The 15,932-nt window shown below is 37.2% G+C and overlaps 1 protein-coding gene across 12 annotated transcripts in view; it reads left to right on the top strand.

Moving 5' to 3' along the window:
- The window catches only part of TSC22D1 (TSC22 domain family member 1), a 96,692-nt gene that overhangs the window by 34,009 nt on the left and 46,751 nt on the right, over positions 1-15,932 (top strand). The window contains exons 4-8 of one of the 12 annotated variants that reach the window (XR_012833297.1): positions 972-1,049; positions 2,479-2,540; positions 3,167-3,291; positions 6,448-6,707; positions 7,680-9,822. The exons of 2 other annotated variants lie outside the window; for them this stretch is intronic. The gene's annotated coding sequence lies outside the window, so the exon portion shown is untranslated. Of the gene's footprint in view, positions 1-971; positions 1,050-2,478; positions 3,292-5,264; positions 6,708-7,679; positions 9,823-15,932 lie in introns of those variants that run through there. 9 more of the 12 variants (XR_012833290.1, XR_012833294.1, XR_012833296.1 and 6 more) reach the window with 9 other exon arrangements.

Raw genomic sequence — 15,932 nt, 5'->3', positions numbered from 1 at the left:
GCAAATCTTCAGAAAGCGTTTAATTAGCTAATTAAAGACAGCATGTTTTGTGTGGTGGTAGCAGTTCAAGATAATCTAGAATGCATATTTCATGTACTGTTAACACCTGCTAGATAAAAAAAAAAATTCTAATCTAAAACATAACTGACTGCACATGAGACTTTTTAAACTTGAATCTTGAACCTAAGAGCCAGACTGTATATTGCAGAGGTACCATGGTGTGCTTGCACATCATGACTCTGAATTGGTTTCTGTCTCCTCTGTCACCAGCTCGTGTTAGACAAAAATAAGCCTGAGTTCCATCACACGCGTCTTAGTGCTGGAGAACTAACACGGCTTACAATAGCATTTGACATCAGTTTGTGTCTCAGCAGTAACAGTTCCTAGAAAACTCAGTTTTGGCTGTAGAGTTCTTATTGCTACTGAAAATGAGGAAAGGATCAAATCTGTTGGTCAGATGCTTAATTTTTAAACTCTAGAGTCAGGAAGTTCTTTTAACATAAAAAAAAAGTAGAAATTAGTATTTGATATGGAAAGTAACATACGTGCTTAATTGAAATGCATGTTTTGAGTACTTTCCAAAGTAGAACTTCTTAAAACTGATAACTTTAAAAAAAGCAACTCATTTGTTCAGCTTTTGTTTTCCGGTGCATCCATGTTGTCCTTTACTAACATTAATCTATTAAATATATGGATTTGACTAAATACTGCATGAAAAGGGTGTTTTTTCTGTATTTGAGTTCTCCAGAGATCCTAGATACCAGAGGAAAGTCATGATGATCAAGGGTCAAAACCTACAGAGAAAAAAAAGCCTTGAGCTATTCTCACCTGAAAATTCAGTTTGAACCTCACCCCACACCCAAACAATGCCCCGCCCCCCCCACCCCCAAATCACAGGCATCCAGTCTGGTGTGGCTGTTTAACAGTACTGGAATCACTCCTCTTAACATTGCTCATGTGTAGTATTTCAGCTTCCAGGTTCTGCAGATAGACTGGCTGAAAGACCCTGACCAGAGAAGTGTAGGAATTATGTGAAGATTGAGAACTCAGTAAGAAAAATGATGCTTTAAAAAAAAACGTGTCTAAGAAATCGATGTAAGCTAATTGCATGTAAATGGAATCAAGTTAAATCAAGCAAACCATGTATTAAGAGCTAAAAAGGAAAGTACAAAGACACTGTTAAGAAACTACACATTTTGTGTAATTTCTTCAAATAAGCTCAAGATACACATAAATACTGCAATCTTCGTTGCTATAGTTGGCTTTTTAAGGAGGAAAAAACCCCAAACAACCTGGTATCATATGATTTCTTAAAACCACTGTTAGTTGTTCGATTTTTTTGTTTGTGTTTTTTTTTTATATTAGCTCATGCATTCTGCCCAGAAGCATAGAATTTCCCTAAGGCTGAATGAAGGTCTGTCTTTGTGACAGAAATTTATATTAGTGCCTGTATAGTCTATTAATCTGATTTAAAATGTGTTTTAGTTAGGCCAAAAAAAAGATTTCCTTTCAACTGTACTTGGCATACAAAGTTGACAAGAAACAAAAAGCATATTAATAAAGACATTGAAAAATATTCTTGTAATGTAAACATTTTTAAAAATGGAAAAATAATTATAACATTGTTTAACAAATACCCATTTCTTTAACTTTATAAAATGGATGCATCTATTAATGGGATTTATTTTTACAATATATTATTTTCTATAATCAACCAATCATTCAATTTTATACCGCTAGTATTTTCCTGCTGTTATATATGTGCCAAGAAACACTGGTTGTGTTTCCCAAATGTGTGTTGCTGTGACAGCTATATACAATTTTGGAATTCTCTGTCATGCCAAGTTCAGAAAAACCGTAGCTTTTTACCACTCCTAAACTGGCAATAGGAAGGGTCTCCAGGGGTGATTGATACCTCTGCCATTCTCGAGTAGGTGTTGTCCTACACCTTGTCTGGTAATCTGGACAGCTCTCTGGCCCTCTCTGGTTTTTAGGAGGCCTTTAAAGAAGCTGAGCACAAAATGTTTCTGGAGAGAGGCCAAATGCTTTAAAACAAATTCTGAAATTCAGAAAGTCAAAACTCCTGCCATTCTGTTTGTTGGCAAGTTTAGCTTTTAATGATGGGTTGCCTGACACTTAATCTTTTAAAATCAGCACTTTGATCAATTGTTTTGCTACCTTTTCTCCCATCTTGGGACTTGATAACATTTTCTGGTATAGCTGTTGTAATGCTCAATGATTTGTTCTCTTCTCTCCTGTCAATTCCCCTCATCCCCTTCCCCCCCCCCAAAAAAAAAAACCCAGAAAGTTTTGGGAAAACAGTATTTTTTTTTCTTCATAGTGTCAGTAGCTTGGAATTTAAACAATCAGCCTTACATCACTCCTGTTGATACTTTAGTATGCATGTCATGTTGGTGCTAGTTTCCAGGAGAAAGATGCTTTACTAAAATTTGTTGTAATGTTTATTTTGAATAACAGTTCAACTGGATGCTGGTGCGTAGATCCTGCAGTGGGTTTGCAGCCTGCACATGTTTCTAGAGGTATGACTAATGTCAGAAGGGCAACAACTACTTAACCTAGAACAAGTTTCATTTTAGGAACTGCAAATACTCCATATGACTGGTTGTACTTTAAATACAAAACAGTTGCATGATGCTTTAAAATTTCAGTTTGAGGGTTGATGAATAGTTGATCTAGCTGCAGGTAACTTGAATCAGATGTGACAGCTTGTGTTTTGCTTCTATGTTCTTTCACTTGGACCCTGCAGTTGTTGGAGCTGCAGTATTATAAACAAAAAAAGTATTGTTGCTTATACTCTATACCACTTACTAAATACATGGATTCAGTTTTTTGCTTATTTTGCAGATAGTGTTCTGTAGAATTTACTCACCATTGTTCAAACTTTTCTTTATTGGCTACTAAGCAGAACCACACTGGTGCAGAGAAATGGGGATCATTCTTCACTGGCTTTTGAAGTAGTGAGTGGCAGTGAAACCTGCCGTGTAGAGAAGGTGGAAGAAAGCACTAAAGGGAGTTTTCCTCCCGCAGTATCTATCAACAGTCAGGTCACTATGGAAAGACATCGCAGAGATTCCTTCCTTTGTCCAAAGGAGATGAGAACGTTGATTATAGGATTCCTTACCGTCTTCTGTATGCTCACAAACAGAACTGCCAGTGCCTTTCCTGACTTCATCTATATCTGAAGATCGTCAACATATGTTGTTCTTATCATCACAGCCATAATTTCTTCCTGCTCCAACTAGAAGGATCCCATCGCAGCCTGCACTTGAGGTAAATCAAGCAAACTCTTCGGTACAGTTACTGAGAGAAGAGCTGTTGTATATTCAGCTCCTTAAGCTGGCTTAACATCCCACCTCAGTAACATGAATCACTTCTGGTGGTTGATGTGAGGCAACAAAAAATGCTCTCCCAAAATTCCCAGGAGAGGGATTCGGGTACTTTGGATGGTCTGTTCTACATATTTTTTCTGTTCTTTTAAATCTTTGGAAGAGGAAAGGAGTATTTATTAGAATTTCTCATCTCAAAATGTAGAAAGATGTAACTGTTTCAGCCTGAAATACATATCTGTATATCGGAATCAATCAGGCTAGTATTTTTGATAGCTAGAAACAGAAATTACCAACCTCACTTATTCTTTAGAGTTCAGGACAAGTCTGTTCAAGGGAACAAAGATGTATGAAAGTACAAAAATGAAGTAAAGAATTCTCCCTTTCTTGGAAGAGGAGGGATACTATGACCTTGATGTAAGGAAAGGAATTTAAAAACAAGTTATTCCTAACAGCATGTTTCAGATTGATCTTCCAGAAACTGTTTTGTTGTTCAGTGATTTCCATGAGGAAAACACCAATGGACAAAGTCCTCGTAAATGCTTTTTTCTTTAAATTTTACATTGGTTCTTTGTCTCTTTTACTGAACCGCTACATGAATAGAATAAAACCAAGTAACGTGCTCTTCTACACCCCTGAAACTTCAGTAGTTGTTTTCATACTGTGCAGTGAGGGTGATCTGGAGTATTTTTTCCAGTGAATAGGATCTTTCTCTGGTGAAAGAGGGTATCTCAAAGGCAGCCTTTGCTTGATATTACAAAATATTACAAGGCCCTAGAGAGATTCCTGTTTGAAAGGAACCTGTAATAAGTTGGGTCATGCTGCTTAGTCTGCGTTGATTTGCTCTGATACTTTCTGTTGCTTTGAGCTGGAAAGAGTATTGGCTTCAGAAGTGTTCATAGTGTTTGTAGGCTTCAATGCATCACATAAAATTACACCTATAATGCTGTATATGGCATTGTAGTTATGATTGTAAGTAACAAGTACAGGCAGCTTGACAAGTTCCTGAGATTCAAGGTGTTGCAAGTTACCTGATAAAAAAAGAGCCTTGTATTCACAAGGGAGTCTTAAGAAGAAATGTGCTTTTAATTATACTGTCCTTTGGTAGTTTCTTAGCCAGGGAGTACAGAGCAGTAGAAATTTGTGTTATGTGTGTTCTATTTATTTTCTCTTGTTTTTATCTTACAACCTCTACCTTACTGGAAGAGGAAAGTATAAACATCATCCTGTCAACATCTGTTGGCCAAGTACATTTATGTGTGTGTTGGTCAATCTTTCCAAACAGAAAGACATTCTTTCACAAAAACATGCATGCGGGATGAAAAGACCGAATCTGACTCTCTAATCTTTGAGAGCTGATCTGAAATAATCAAAAAGGCAATTTTTTGTCAAATTGAGAGGTGCAGGAACACATCCTGGTATCACGTTGTTGAAAAGTCATGAAATTCCACTAAAAGACAACTAATTTTTTCTTCTATGAAATAGTCTTACTATTTAGAGCAAAACCTCTTACCTTAAATTGAGATACCATCACCATATTCAGTGTCCTCAGAGGAACTAAGCAGCAGAGTATCTTTCTGCATGCCCAAGCAGTTTCTCTGGAAGAAACTTGCTGATTTTTCTGTTTTAATTACTGGAGGGTATCAGGTTCTGTCCTTGATGGCTTTATCTGTCACCTGTTTTAAAAAAAAAAAAACCAAACCAAAAGAATTTTTCCTGTCTGCTACTCTAACTACAAAAATTAAAGATGCCTTTTTAAAAATACATTATTACTGTGGTTTTAATAACAAAACCTAGCTTTTTTCCCAACTTCTCGTATTATTTGGAGCACAATGAAGGAAAGTTTCTTTGAGGAGAGGAAAGCTTCTATTTGAAGGACATGTAAGATACCTAACCGTATAAAGCTTTTCTGTTTAGGTGTGTGCTCTAAAGGAGGTGATGAAGAAATACCACCAAAATTGTGCCAAAATGAATTAAGTGAAATTGCATCAAACATAATGAGTAGCATAACTTCTTGGTTAACTATTGGATCATACTCTACTTGGTGTCTTGAGAACAATGAAGAGCACTGCTGGTAAAACAATGCTACTACATTTGAGGCACACACAGCTCAACAGTGACCCTACATGCAAATACCAGACACTGTTGCTGTTGTGCAAAAGGTATTGCAATGGATAATAACCAGTAAACGCGTACATGAATGGCTACGCATATAATTGCATTTCAAGTCCAGTGACTTCTAGTTCTGTTTTGTTGCATGTTGTTTGGCTCCATGCTGCTGATTAAAATTTCACAAGAGTCTATCAGCTTTCAGGATTTGTGAAGAGGAAAATTTCAGCTCTTACGCATTATATCTTTGTTGAAGTAATGACAATTAACTCTAGGACATTTAGATTTTCAGGAAAAAAAAAGAGGAATATTCTAGAAATCCAGAAACCTGATCCAGGAACTTGTGTAGGTTCTCAGCTTTCAAAGCAATCATAATGTGCCTATGTTAAGTCAGAGGTGGTCACATGAGCATAAAACTACTGTCAGTGTTTGATCTGATTTTGTGAATAGATAAGAAGACTTGAGATTGGAATAAGGCCTTTACAGAGGAGTTGGAGGTAGGGTTAGGAAGTCATTGAGGGAAACATTCAGGTAAGTATGATTGTTTCTTCTTAAAGAGATTATGGGGAGATGTTCACTGCATTGCCATAGATGCTATTTTTAATTCACTTGAGAGAAAGTGAACAGAGGAGAGATTTGGAATTTTTTTCCAAGAAATGAGCACTTAAATGTTTTTGGGTGGTGTGTTGTTTTTTTTTTTCCCCCACCTACATCTACTTGTAACAAACTGAGAGAACTTTCTGGACAAAACATCTTATGATTGATCTCATCTATTGGTAGATGTCTTAAAAGTCTTGAAAGTTCACAGCTCAACACTTTGGGTTTTGGGTTTTTTTGCATCAGAGCATGAAAAAACTGCATGTCTAGTACTCATCTCTTGTCATCCTCCCCTATTGCGGTGACTATGTGTATGTCTCTGTGTGCCAGAAAATGAGGCAATGCAGATCATTGTTCAAGAAGTTACCAACTAGCACTTTTCCTTCCCCTCCAGTCTTTCTGCCTCCCTATCCTGGAAGTATGGAGTCCCTGCCTCAGCCTACGGCTTCATTCTTTTTCCAGCTGCCCACAAAAGTAAAGAACCAGTGTGAGAGTTTGAAGAAAGAATCCGCTCAGAGGACTGAGTCTCAAGCAAAAGCTCCAGGTTGCAGACTCAGAAAGAAACTTCCTTTGGGGAAGGATCTGCTTCCAGGATTTGCTCGTCTCTTTTTCCTTGGGCAAACAGAGTTCTTGACGCAAACAACAGGGCTGCAGGTAGGTAGGGCCCCTTTGAACTGCCATCCGCTCAGGTGTGAAGGATGGACTTTATGCTGTTTCGCTATGCCTTTTTTTGTTGATGTTTTCCACTTCTCTAGGCTGAGAGAGGGAAAGAGTGTGAGCAGTTTAAAGAAAAAATGGGGGGGGAGAGAGAGGAGAAAAAAAAAATATCCTGGGCACTTGGAAAGAATGTTTTTATGCCTCTGTGTAAGCTTCCTGTCCATGGGTCATATTTGTACTTCAGTTCTTTGAAGCACTAATGACATTCTTCATCATTAGTGCTAGACAGGAAACTAAATCAAGAGCAGAAACTGGTGGCTGTGGCCACGGTAAGGCCAGTGATTGTATACGGCCCGTAGCCACAAAATTTGCATCTCCTCCCTTTCTCTTTACACCAGTGCTAGATTTGAATATGCAGTAAGATAGAGACTGCCAAATGAGTTTGAAATCCAACTTGATTCCCAGCACTGAAAAAGTTACCCAGTTCTAAACATGTAAATACATTCTTCCTTCAGACGAACCTGTGGCTGCTGGGTTTAAGTCCTGTTTCTTTGTGTGAAGGAGATAGATTGGGACACCCTGAGTAAGGGGATGTGTTACTAACCCACGTGATCGGCAATCCCTCACCCTCAGAGAAGGGGAATCAGTAGAATCAGCTCAGGTAAATTCTGCCTTCCTCACTTCACGCTGTGCAGAGCAACAGCCTCTTCCTTGCAAACATTGGTAGCCCACAGTCAGACCTTTCTTTTTCCAGCGATGTCATTGCTGGCACAGGAAGTTTATTCTAAATTTCCTTTTGATTTTTAGCAAAAGGAATCACTTGAAAACTGGCAGTGAAATTCTAAGGAGATTTTACCAGTTCCTCTTTCGTGCTGCGTTGAAGTCATTTGGAACTATGTTACGTGCATTATTACTTTGCTGCATCTTGTGACTCTTCTCTCCCTCTTCATTCCCTCCAAATTGCTTCAGGACACCTTCTAACCTTTATACTGCATCACAAGCCTTCAGCAGAAGATCTTGAGAACCATTTATGTTGCTGGAAGATGACTGGGTTTGGATCTTGGCCTTCCTTAAGCAGGATCTCCTGACAAAAATGGGATTGGGAAAGAAATGACTCCTTTTTCCATCACACAGAGCCACCCTAGAAATGGAGGCCTAGGCAGAAAACTACTTCTAATGCTTAATTCTTTAGGAAGCTTGTTTGGCCTCCCATGGTCCTTTTGTTACAATGTCATAAAGATGTCTTATAAAACCTAAACCTGGCATCTTCCTATCTGAAGATCAAGTCAGGTCTAATAATGTGATCAGATCTTGCTGTCCCCTGCATAGGAGATGCCACGTCAATCTGTGAAACAGGGTTCTGCTGTGGTCCAGACTGTTACATTTGTAAAACCTTTTCTACTTACAGTCCATTTAAATGATCAGAAATAATACTAATAAAGCTTCTGGTGAAAATGGTATTTCATTAGGCTTCTGCCTCTTCAAGTTTACTTAAAAATAAATTTGAGCCAAAAATGTCTCAATGGCAATATCGGAAGTACTGCATCTTTTGAGGTTTCCTGTGGTTTTGGTTCTAGAAAAGGTACATTGGAAGTGTCGAGAGCTATGAAAGTGGAAAAACTTAGACTTTTTTTTTCTTTAAGAGTGAAAAGTTATTTGTTAGAAAGCTTTAATTGTTTTCCCCCTAAGGGATTCTATAGTCAAACTTAATTAAATGTCTTGCGAGATCTCAAATAAAAACCTTATGTTTGGCAGTAGCGAACAACACATGCGCATGCCCGTGTACTTTTTGTTCTTTGTACTATAGGAAATTAGTTTTGAAGAACAGGACTTACTTTTAATGTTCAGGTTAGGAAAGGGGAAAGCTTTGTTCTGAAGGTGAGTGTGAGGAGGGTTGGCAGGAGGGTGAACCGGACCCTCTGGCAGTAGGTAAAGAGCACTTTTCCTGTTATCCGCTTCTGGCAGTTGGAGTAAACTAGTCAGATGCTTGTACTTGAATCCAATTAATTTCTTAAATCAGTTACCATGAAACATTGTTTTTTAACTAATGCCTAGATCTTTCATTAAATTCACCGGTGCATTTAAATTGTTGAACAGTCTTTAATGTAGCCCTGAGGCTACTGCTTCATGGCAGTTGGGACTTCTTACTATGCTGGAATGCATTGCAGTCTTAGTACATTCTAAAAATAATTGTTCAGATGGTGCTGTTTAAGTACATACTTATGTAGTGAGCCATTTTCAATGGACTTTCTGAAATTTGGCTCTCTGCATAGCTTTTTTAATTTTTTTTTTTGCTGTGAATATCAAACTTCTTTGTCTTGCTGTTTCTGTGGTTATCAAGTAAAATGCTAAATTTATAACCTGGTGTTTTTAGAAAACTGATAGATGCATGTGTTAACCTATGCAACCCCAGTAACACTTGTGAACTTTGAAGTTTAAAGAGAAATCAATTGAAGTCTGATGTATCAAATTCAGTACCTTTAATATGTGGAAATATGTATGTGATGACCTTAAAATTGAGTAGTAGGTACAGATGTGAATTGCATGCTGAACAGGAGTAATCTGGAAGTTAAAGCTGAAGATCTGTGAGTCTCAGAAATAAATACTAACATCTGTGGCTAGAGATCTGTGCCAGCAGTGCCTCTAGTTGAAAATACCTGTTTTTCTAACCTCTAGTCCATTTAAGGTTTGATATGTTTTGTGCCTTCCTTAATAGGTATAACTTCCTCAGCCAAAGGTTCTTTTGTCATTTTGTTCTGTAGTATAACGTAAATTTAAGGCTATCAAATACTTATGAACACTAAATACTTGTAGTAAAATAACAGGCACTGAGAACCGTTTCTAATATTATCTCAGTTGCTAAAATGACTTTACTCTTCCCTTCCTCTCCATAGTCACAATTAGAAGAAAAAAACCAAACTACCCAAACCAAAACAAAAAACCCCATTGCTGTTCTACAGTCAGTGTTTTGGTACTTCTTCTCTATCATCACTGTGTTAGTATATTACTATCATGCTCTGAGTTTTGCAGCTGGAATCCTGGGTTCTTGATACATCTTTAGAGCAATAACTCCTGCCTTTGTGTTACTAAGTAATAAAGATGTCTAAAACCATTTTCTTCTTGTTTATATTGTACTTAACATAATTGTATGAGTATTAAGTGACTCTTCTGACTTACTCCAGAATGCCAGGAAAGATGGAAAAACACTGTGTGGTTTTACAGGTTTTAATCCCCAGTACTAACAGAATTTCACAAGATAAACTTGTAGTGTTCCTGTTTTTCCTCTTTCTATTCCTTTCAAGATTCCCTGAGCATTTGAGCTACCTAACTCATTTTATGTAATCCTTTATATCTTCTTGACCAGATGCCAGCTCCTCCTAATTGTTTAATAGCCAGTCAGTAAAATCCTGGCTGTTGACAGCTCCATTTTTTTTTTTCTCCTGTCCCAGAAGAGCTATCTTGTTTAACCTGAAAGATGTTCTTTCTTCCACCTTCTATCCACCCTCTGTGGCTTATATTGCAACTCTTTCTCTGTTATGGGATGCTTTGAGAGCAAGGAAGCCTTCTGTAAAGATCAGGAAATTTGGGGGGAAAATCTTACTACTTCAGCCAGTGCTAAACCTGTCATTTGTGTGAGATGCTTTGTCAGTTCAGAGTATTTTAAGGAAGGGAGGTGTATCCAAAAATGTGTTCCTTTTATAAATCAGAAAATGGCATTGATTTTATAAACAAGAAAATGAGAATAAAGACCAAAGGTTCTGGGGTGTTTGTATTCCCTTGCTTTGCAGCGAGGGAGATGGGTAACAAAACATCAGCAGTTTACTGTAAACATCTGAAAGCCAGACTGGTTCCATCAGCAGTGGTGTGCTGTAAGTTGGATTTCGTTTCTCCAGTCCTCTTTGCAGGGCGTTGGGATTTGAGCAGGTAGCAGTGACAGAAATCCTCTTTCAGGTCCTTTTTATTTATTTATTTATTTTAAATTGAGGAAAGTAGATTGATACCTTGGTTTGACAGGCTTCTGTTATTGATCCCTGAAAGAATGAATGTGATTTAGGGGTTAGTATAGAAAAGTGTTTTTAATTGAAAACTGGAAAAAGGCATTCTCTGAAAGCAATGGTAACATGATTGAACCCAGTTTTGTTTCTTGCATGGACTTTATGAAGAATTGGCGGCTGCACTGCTCGTAAGCTAGGCCCATCAGTTGGTATCAGCAATGTGAGGTGAGTTTTGGGAATTGTTGGGTTTGCTACTTAAGAAGCTGTGTTGTCTAAATGGCATGGAAGGCGTTACGAATTAACTATTTAAAAAATGGTTTTGAAGACCATATGAAGTTTGAGTCTTTTACTGATGACAGTGATGCTTCCTTGATCACTTGCTAATTTTTTTTAAGAATATAAAATTACTGTTCTAATAAATGTCCTATATTGTTTCATTTCCTCGATCCACTCTTTGCACAAGTGGCTTTCCTTTTTTCTCTCCCTGGTAGAAACTAATGTTTCTTGTTTTTTCTATGTACTGATCAAGTGGAGGTCAGGAAAATGTGTGAGTTTTAAGCTTCTGTTACAGAACAGTAAGTGAAGAAATCTGTCTTGTACAAATGGCTGTCCTTTTGTGGGGGCAACATAATTTTATTAATCCTGATGGATGGTTCTAAGTGATTGCACATACAGGCATGTGGCTTGGGGTGGCTTTCTTCTTAGTAACTACTTCCATGATTTCAACCGTACCAGTATCTGACCCCAAATTTGCCAAATTCAAATAAAGATGATATCTGTAATTCTGAAGTAGCATTTGAACAAATAATGAAACTTTCATGTGATCATAATTGACTTTTGAAGATTGAAATGTGATGTAGATAGTAATCTCCCAATTTAGCTTCGTGCTGACTTGAAGTGAGGTTTATTCATTGGATGGAATTATCTCTTTTAGAGCCACAATAAAGTCACAGTAATAAATGCAGAAAGATTGCCAGTGAATGTATGCTGCTATTCAGGGTAGGAACTCTTTAGAAACAAATATCACTTTAATCTTTAGAATTATTGGCATGGCATATAGGGAGATGAACTATCTCCCTTTGGTTTTAGCTTTTTTGGTGAAAAATGAAGACTTGTCAAACAAAGCTATAGAGAAAGCTGTAGGTTAAATAGTAGATCAGCGTATTTTTGTAGTTTTGATACTAGTAAAAATATGATGGAATTATCCACAGCTAATGATGTTTTTCAGGATGTTACCTCGATTAAAATTATTTTAACTGCCTAGGCAGCAATAGCTTGTAAACTTCTTGCTTCTCGTTGGTAGGAAACCTTTGTTAAAAACACAAGGTAAAATACACTGTTGGGTACTCTTTGCATGGGGCTACAGGAGGAATGAAAAGACTCTTTGGACATGTCATTTTGCAGAAATTACTGACAAATAAGAGATTCTTACCTATTTTCCCAAAGCTTCATTCCCTATGGCTTGGAGAAAGCTTAAGGCATAAAATCAGAGTATCTCAGCTCCTTAATGTAGAAGTTTAATTCTGTTCTCATTCGTTATGTCGTCCCACAGTTGTATATCCTGGCATTTACTGGTGATGGAAGGTATTATGGAAAATTAGGAAATACTGTTTAATGTGGAGAATAAGTGAAATAGCATGTGAACGTGAAACATGAATCTCTGAGAAATGGTGGAAATTACCTTGAACATGCATAAACTGTGACTTGGGAAATCATCCTTACCTGTCCAAGCGTTCCAGGGGAATTTTCACACACCTGCTGCTAGCATATGTTTAGAACTACTCAGAATAGCAACGTTTGAAATACTTTTTAAAATACCTTCCTGATCTCTGCATTAGATTAGAAAGCATGAAAAATCAGTTGCAAAATCTTTGTGTATAAATGATGGAGAGATGAAATCTGGCTGAAGTACGTAAGAGTTAATGAAGAACAGCTGACTTCAGCACAATTGCTGCATACAGGTGGGATGTTCTGGGTGACTTCAAGACTGCAGAGATGTTGAGGATGAGTTGGATAATGGAACAGAGCAGGAACTGGAATAACAAGCAGCCAGCTAATGTAGAAATTCTCCCTTAATAGGCAGTAGACCTGACAGAGGATCATGTGAAGCAGCTAAGCTCTCCCCCCCCCATAAGCAATGAAACCAGTAAAGTCTGGGCTCCTGTAGATTTGTAGCTCGTGTGGTTAGGTTCTCTGGTGTCTAATAAAGTATAAGCACTGATTTGAAGCTTTGTTATGCCCTGGGCACTGGTTATGTTTATCACCTAATGGCGTCTTAAAACAGTTGAGTTAATACTGCAGCTTTTTCTAAGGGGAAAGTAGGGACAAGTTAGAAGGGTTCCTGGGCTTGCCCATTTATTTTTATGTAACTTTAAGAGCTTTTATATCTTTGGAAGCTGTAACCTTCTGTTGGACCTGGTTGTAATTAGAAATAAGTTAAAAAAATTGATAGGGACAGGAGAATAGGGACATTCACAGAAAGAACTTTTATTAGTTCCTTTCCTAATAAATTAAAAGTTGTTGTAAAAATGAGAATGTCCTATAGCAAACTTTTTAGCTTTTCATGTGTTAATTTCTTCTCAGTTTTACCTCTCTAGTATCCTAGAACACAACTAATATTTTTCATAACACAGCTTAATTGATCTCTGAACTTTTTAAAACAGTATTTACGAAGTACCCAATGAAACTTTCTTTTGAGTATTTTAGGGAACAATAATGCTTTCTTCTGTTGTTTATTATGCTGAAGAGTGTTCCAAGAAGTGATTTCTATATTGACATTTTTGTGCCCTTTATGCTTGTATGGGTGATAGCTTTTAAGTATCTGTTCCCTTGCATTAATGCTAAATTTTATAGGTTTAGGGTTTTTTTAGCTATTCTTCCCTATGCTTGCATCTGCTTTGGAGACTTTTCCCATCTATCCCTGTTGAAGGAGTACACAAGTCAGGTCTCTGTAATACTTTTTACCTACCTCAGAACTGTTGTTTTAATAAGGCAGTTTTGCAAATGAGATGATGAATAGTAATACTGTGTTTGTTCAGAGAATAAATGTTTGAGAAAAATCAAGGAAACTTTTGTCCCTGTAACAGTCCTCATATTGTTCTCCAAAAATACGTATTACTTGGAAGACTTGACTATATCTCTGTGGCTAGCAGTCAAACTAGTGCTTCTAGTGTGGCAGTCCTTCAGCTGCAGGGCGTTTTGCTTGTCTCCCGGGTAATCTTAACACTCAAATTCCTGCTTGTAGTTGAACTTCAGTTGTTGTTTCAGATTAATTTTCTGCCTCTTTCAGAGACTTTTAAAAATTGTAATCTTAGTGGCAATATAATGATAGAAAGGGCTGTGCTTCTTGCCCATTCCTTATGATTGCAAGTTAAACGTTTTTTCTAAGGGCTTTAGCACCATGTGTGAATGGATGAGGTAAATCTCAGCTTTTCATTTGCTTTTGCACTTAAGCAGTGAATGGTTTATATTGTCACATTTTGTCACTCTGAACTACCATCTGTTTTGTGTCCCTCTTGGAGCGCCTACTGTTTCAAAATGTGGCTTGCTCTGTGATTTAGCGTACTTTATAAAGAAACTCTCCTTTTTGCCTTTACATAAATACTGAAGTATATGCAAGATGTTGTGATTTGACTAGCTATACTCTTACTTGTTTCTTTGCACAGCGTGTAGAATTTTAGATTGGAGATACTTGAGAACCACCTTGTGTAAGGCCTTGGTTCAGTGAATAGTCTCACCAGTTTGATTGGCATGTTATATTCAGTTATTCTCAGGACACTCCTACTTGGAAAATTTTTTTATGTGGACTACAGTGGAGTAAATCATGTAGTGAATGGTTTTCTGCAAGGTGGGTGTTCTTGTTGCCTAAAGGAACTCTTTTTTTCAGCTCTAGCTAAAAGCAAATGCAAAAAAACCTGCCAGTGTCCCATATTTCTTTCCCCCTTCTTTGCTCCTGTGTCTCCTCTTTAACTTCTGCTATGATGAAGAGATTCTATTTACTTGGCAAACTCTCCCCACCCATCAGAGAATGCTTGCAGGTTACATAAACCTGGAAAATTCATTGCTTTCAATATGATCCATGACCTAATTTATGAAATACCCTAATCTTGATACTTAAAAAAACAAACAAATGCCTTGACCTGTATCAAAATACAGCAATTTACCTTTTAACCTACAATTACAGTGACTCTAATGTGCTATGAATGCTGTTTCCCCCACCTCTTTCAAATCTAAACTTCAGTTTAGTCTGTATAAAATAATTCAGGATGTAAATTTTTCCCCATTTTCTCTTGATGCCAAGAAGGAGACTTTCCCTATTAAATGAGATCCATGAATGGTATTTCACTACAAACATTAATTTTGTTTATAAGGCAAAGGATTTTATCTGCATCCCAAATGAACTTGAGTTTCCTCATTTGCACACAAAATTGAAAATTGTTCTCTCAAAATTCTGACTTAAGCATAGGCTGTCATACAGGGATTTCATTAAGACAAAAATCATGCTAAGGTGGAGTTTGAGACTTATGACAATAGTTCTTTTTCTTTTTAAAATGACACAAAAATAATTATCTTCAAAGACTGGGGGTTTTCCCATCTTCTCCCCCCCCCCCCCCCCGCCTTGCCAGCTTAAGGCTTTTGAAAAAGGAATAACTCGTACTTGAGTGGTGTGAGGCCTTGCTAGTGAAGACCTTATACTTTCAATAAGCCCTCTGCCCTTGTTGCCTAGTTCCTGTCTTATTTAGCACACTGACCTTATTTTTTTGACTGGATTTGTAGTAGCATCTTCCTCCTATAAAGGCAGTAGAAGGATTTTTAGTTCAACATTTAAAAGTTTGGTTTTTTCCTCTACTGTGCTGTGACAGTTCTAGCTGTGAGTCAGTGTTAGACTTCTGCTAAGTTAAAGCATTCTTACAGTTAGAGGAAATAAATACATATTTTTAGTGTTTTATATAAAATTTTATCCTCTTGTATTTAGAAGAAATCAAAATAGAATCTTTCCAACCCATGAGCATTATTTGTGTGGGGATATGCATATATATGTATACACACAAATATGCATATCAGATTACAAAGGGATCTGTAGTTGAGTAACACTGTATTGTGGTGGGTTTTTCACACTGAAGAATTTTGGAGATGATACTGTATATTGTGTGACATTTATATTGATGGGTGAAAGAAGAGTGGTAAATTAAATTCTGATGTCTTAAACCTATTTAAAGAGCTGCTT

Source organism: Balearica regulorum, chromosome 1 (assembly GCF_011004875.1).
Source record: "Balearica regulorum gibbericeps isolate bBalReg1 chromosome 1, bBalReg1.pri, whole genome shotgun sequence".
In the NCBI taxonomy this organism is placed as follows: Eukaryota; Metazoa; Chordata; class Aves; order Gruiformes; family Gruidae; genus Balearica; species Balearica regulorum.
Note: the sequence above shows the minus strand (reverse complement) of the source record. Positions and strands in the feature narration are given on the sequence as shown.